Raw genomic sequence first — 5,730 nt, 5'->3', positions numbered from 1 at the left:
ATCTGGTTAATAAACACAATAACTAACTCACAGTTTATAGTCTGCACAGTGTGTTTATGTAACACAAAGATGACATAATAAAATTAATAATACACAATATATTAATAGACAAGTATACACAACTGAGTGTGTTATTATATCATGTGAGTCCTCAATTAAGAACTTACTAAGTGTCTGCATGTACACACATACACATACACATACTAATGACACACTAACACACATACATGTACATCTATACATGCATACACATATAAAGCTACATGTAAAGCATGCATAATTGCTCACACACATACACACACATGTACATGTTACATGTACACATGATGTACGTGTTAGTACACACATACACATATTAAAACATATGCACACATGCACACAAATACATGTATGTACATACACAATGTACACAATGTATAATAGAAGTTATTTTAATTCCAGCATTGACACTCTATCAATTGTGAATCCATCTTTACACACACACACACAGACACATGTATATTCACACATATTTAGATAAAGAAACAAACACAAAGCACAAAAAGACGCAAACACACATTCACACTAAAAACACACACACACACATACTGAATACCAGCATTATTCATTAGTAGTTTTCACTGAGTATCATAATATGTACATGTACATTACAAACCTCATGAGTTACAAATTTAGTTAATCACTTTATGTTTCATTATCAAGCATCATAATATAATACTTACCAGTTCTTTCCATTTTCTTTTGTTAATGTCCAGTAACCATACATCATAGGCAAGATATCCACCCACCACTAGTAAGTGTGGTCCTGAACTAGTGGTAATCAGTACACTGGAATGACCCCATCTTCCCTCAGGCCATTGTACTGATCCTCCAGGATTAGGTACTTCTAATATATCCTGGAAGAATAATGAAAAAAGGAGAAATCAGCAGTAAGCTGGGTTTAGTCAGAATAATGCAGTTTTGACAGAATATAAATTTCTTTCAATTGAAAATTTAATGGAAATCAACATTTACAATCAAAATTACCCATCCTACAGTATTAACTCACCACTGATGTCTTAGTGAAACTTATCATATACAGTTTATTACTGACACCATTACCAGTAAAGCCTCCGAACATTACCGCAGTGTTATTAGTAACTGGTGTTAGAGTGAAGTCACAAATAGGAGGTGGTCTGTCTCCAGTAACAACAGGAGATATCCATTGATCTAATAATAATGTACAAATATTCATGTACACTTACTTACCACATACACACACATACATTATACACATTCATCATACATATGTATGTGTATATGTGTGTACATTATTATTTATACATACACATCATGCATAGACACACATCACTATCACATGATACACACACACACACAGATACACTCATGTATGGATACACACACCACACCTGTACACATGAAGGAGAGGTCCGGGGGTCTCCTTATTTCAAGATTACTAATCTATTCTGGTACATGTCAGTTATGATTGTTAATGAATAATTATACAAAACTCATGGAACATCGTATGTGGGTAATTTGTGACTCATGTGATACACAACTTTATTAAATTTGATAATAAATAACACAAACCTTCACATACTCATGTCACATTAGCTTATGTATAGATACATGTACATATACAAACATCACACACACACAGATACATGATAATACTCACACACACATAACATGCACATTATAGATACACGTCACATACACACGTCATACATTCATAAATTCTCACATACATTATATACACTATCATACACAGACACATCATAATGTATGTATTAGTACACACACACACACGTCACATATAGACACACGTCACCATCACACACAAACACATGACACACAGAGACACACTAACAAACACACTTAATTATTAACAATCTGTTTTATGTACATTAATATAAATTATTCAGTTGAAATACTCATCAACTATTGTGTATCAATGATGAGAATTACTGACCTGACGAAATCCTGTAATAATGTATCTCATTACATCTCAATTCACCATAAGAATTATTATACTGAGCATTAGGTTGCTTTGGAGGATTGATAGAAGAGTATGCCAGCCCTCCAGTTATTATAAGATAGTCTTCACTGTCAAAATGAGCTGATGCTATTCCACTGTAGGCCTTCTTCATTGGACCATGATCAAAACTAGAAGAAGAGAGTTTCCTCCACTTGAATGAATCCACATTAAAACAATGTAAGCTGTTATGATAACTAACACCATCACGTCCACCGAAATAATATATGTCCTTCCCAATAGCTACTGTTGAATAGGCATAGGTACTTGGTGGTGGGGTACCAGTAGTAGGTTTCTGGTCCCAAGCACCAGTTGGTAAGTGATACACCTCCATCACATCATAGTCTACTCTAGACCCGTACCCACCCCACATATATAGGTAGTCTCCTACCTTTACTGTGGAGTGTCTACTTCTCTCCACTGGTTGATAGTCTATAGAGAACAAGAGGTACCAGTAACAGAGTAACAGTAATATAGTGATGAGTTAGAATAAGGACAGAATACAGAGGAGTAAAGTAAGTGAGAGAGTAAGAGAGACAAAGAATGAATGAAAGAGATACAAAGAGAAGAGAATAGTGGCCCTCACTTTTAGATGCCATTCTTCCAAAATACCAGCTCTACCCAAACTATGCAACATAAGACCACACCCATTTATCCAAAATTCATAAAATGAGTTCCAGTGGTGGTGCCAGTAGAAAATCTCCTGGTGGTTCTACTAGACTCAAACCAAATCCCAACTTCTTCAATTCTCTTAGTCAAAGTGATGGGGTAGGTAAGGAGGGGACTGTACCAGAATCCTTATTGAAAAAAGCTCGTAAAACCGGTTCACTGAACCTGTCAAACAGGTAGGAGGCTGTGTGAGACTTGTAGCATGTTTTTTAATTCACCAAAAATGATTTTTTGATTTTCATTTTTATGACGCATTAATGAATATGTGGATGTATGAAAGTTAGTGGGTGAATGTGTATAATTACAGGGGCATTAGTGTTATTCCTCCTAAACTGTGGAGACTCAATATTGATCCTCCTGATGGTAGTACTGCTTCATTTGATGTTGATGAGAGATGGTGGGACCAGGTGGAACTGACTAGACTGGATCTATCATCTAACGAAATCAAAGAAATATCTGAAGATATTGAAAACTTTAATTGATTGTCAGCGCTTGAGGTGATAATGAAAATATAAGATTTTAAATATCATTATAATACATGTTTAGTGTACATGTATGTATGAATTAAATTGTAATAGCATGGTATACTGCATGCTTTGAGAGAACTCCCTTGAATGTTGTAGATTTGTTTATACGGTTTAGTTTGTTGTTTATTTTTGTATAAAGACTCATAATTATGTTTACATGTTGTGTGTTATTGTTATTATAGGTCCAGTACAATGAGTTAACATGTCTACCTAATAATGTGATCAAACTGGATAAACTATCTAAAATATTTGCAAGGTAAATATTGTATCCACTCTCTACCATATGTACATGTATATCTCTCTCCATGCATACATGTACTTATGTGTCGAATATTAAATTTTATAAATTGACAAAAGTCATTTTAGTTTTGCTTTTTGGCTCATAAGGACATCAGAGAGAGAGAGAGAGGGAGGGATCTCAGCTTTTATTTCATGTGCTCCTCCTATTAGCTATACTGCATGGACAGTATTACCTCAATTTGTCTTCATAACATTGTCCATTAATTGATACATGTACATGTACATGTGTATTTATAGTCATTTTCAGTTAATGATACATGTACATGTACTGCATGTTTTTTTTTTGTTTTTCTTGCTTTTAGCTGCTTCATTGTAGTTAACTTATTAATTTGCTAACTTGATTCGTACACTTTACTAATCCATGAAAACTGTACCTAAGCAGTGGCACACACAATTTGAAGGAAAAGTGATAGAAAAACAGGAAACATTTCCTATCATCATGTACATATGTATTTCTCTCTCCATTTTCTCATTTCCTTACTTGTTTCTTTTCTTTCTTTCCTTTCTTCTTTTTATTTTTTTCCCCTCCTTTTCCCCCCTCCCCTCATTCTATTCCTTTCCTTCTTTCCTTTCTCTATGTATATCTCTCCCTCCCTCTCTTTCTATTATAGTCTCTCCTATATGTTAGGAAGGTTTGAGTCTCTTCATTATCTTCTCTTTGATGTTCTCCTCTTAATTAAATGAATGAGACCTGACATCCTCCGGAAAGGAACAGTATTGGTCCTCTAGTATCTCTTGTATTGAAGAACCAGGAGACCACATGTGACGGCCAACCTCTCCCTCGTCCCTCAAGATCCCCTCGTGACCATACAAGTGAGAGATGATGTGACTTTTGATGATAGTCATGTGATGTTGTGTAGGTAAGGATGAGGAGTGGGTGGAGTGAGGGGAGGTGTGGTAAGAAAGGAAGTTGTGATGATGAAAGCTATGCTACCTCCTGAGTAAGAATATTAATGTCTTTTAATAAATAGGTTAAATATATGTGTGTGACCTAATATTTTTGTTAATTTTTGTTATTTTTGTTAATAATTTGAGCTTTTTCCGACTAATATTTTTGAGTTATGAGCATTTTTAGAAATAGGCCAATTTTTTTTAAAATACCCAAGGCTATAGTCTATACTTTTTTGTAAAAAATGGCTCCTAAATCACACCTCATTTTTATTACATTTCCTGATACATATTGATGTCCTTATGCTGTGTAGAAAATTTGAACCATTTCCGACAAATAATTTTCGAGTTATGAGCATTTTTAAAAATAAGCCAATTTTTGATAAATACCCAAGGCTATAGCCCATGCTTTTTTGTAAAAAATGGCTCTGAAATCACCCCCAATTTTTATAACATTTCCTGATATATATTGATGTCCTGATGCTGTGTAGAAAATTTGAACCGTTTCCGACAAATAATTTTCGAGTTATGAGCATTTTTAAAAATAAGCCAATTTTTGATAAATACCCAAGGCTATAGCCCATGCTTTTTTGTAAAAAATGGCTCTGAAATCACCCCCAATTTTTATAACATTTCCTGATATATATTGATGTCCTTATGCTGTGTAGAAAATTTGAACCATTTCCGACAAATAATTTTCGAGTTATGAGCATTTTTAAAAATAAGCCAATTTTTGATAAATACCCAAGGCTATAGCCCATGCTTTTTTGTAAAAAATGGCTCTGAAATCACCCCCAATTTTTATAACATTTCCTGATATATATTGATGTCCTGATGCTGTGTAGAAAATTTGAACCGTTTCCGACAAATAATTTTCGAGTTATGAGCATTTTTAGAAATAGGCCAGTTTTTGATAAATACCCAAGGTTTATATAGCCCATGTTTCTTCCAAAAAATGGCTCCAAAATCACCCCCAATTTTTATTACTTTTTCTGATACATATTGATGTCCTTAAGCTATGTAGAAAATTTGAGCTGATAATTTTCAAGTTATAAGAATTCGAGAATTTAAAGAACTGAGCCAAATTTGAGAAAAGCAAAGGCTATGTGCATCCATGTACAGTACATGTACATGTCTACGTGCATTTTCTTTTACTTATTACATGATACATTGTTTATTGTTATCATTAGGTTATGGTATACTGTTACTGTTCTTATGGGGTACCCAATGTATGCTCCTTTTCATCAAAGAGGGTAAGTCATGTTACTTCTCATGATGTCATTCCATTCTTTCTCTCTTGATCCTCTCTCT

General features: G+C 34.1%; 1 long non-coding RNA gene across 3 annotated transcripts; it reads left to right on the top strand.

Annotated features, from left to right (window-relative positions):
* Positions 1-2,769: 2,769 nt before the first annotated feature.
* LOC109587863 (uncharacterized) lies at positions 2,770-5,724 on the top strand. Of its 3 annotated transcripts, XR_002187834.1 has the most exons (6): positions 2,770-2,880; positions 3,012-3,201; positions 3,414-3,487; positions 4,143-4,344; positions 4,392-4,472; positions 5,610-5,724. It is a non-coding gene; the product is annotated as an uncharacterized LOC109587863 (long non-coding RNA). The 3 variants fall into 3 exon arrangements; XR_002187836.1 differs by lacking the exon at positions 4,392-4,472; XR_002187835.1 differs by lacking the exon at positions 4,392-4,472 and having other exon boundaries at positions 4,143-4,391.
* The last annotated feature ends 6 nt before the right edge of the window (positions 5,725-5,730 follow it).

Source organism: Amphimedon queenslandica, unplaced genomic scaffold, assembly GCF_000090795.2.
Source record: "Amphimedon queenslandica unplaced genomic scaffold, v1.1 AMPQUscaffold_12417, whole genome shotgun sequence".
In the NCBI taxonomy this organism is placed as follows: Eukaryota; Metazoa; Porifera; class Demospongiae; order Haplosclerida; family Niphatidae; genus Amphimedon; species Amphimedon queenslandica.
The sequence above is the reverse complement of the archived record's forward strand: the minus strand, read 5'-3'. Positions and strand labels throughout refer to the sequence as shown.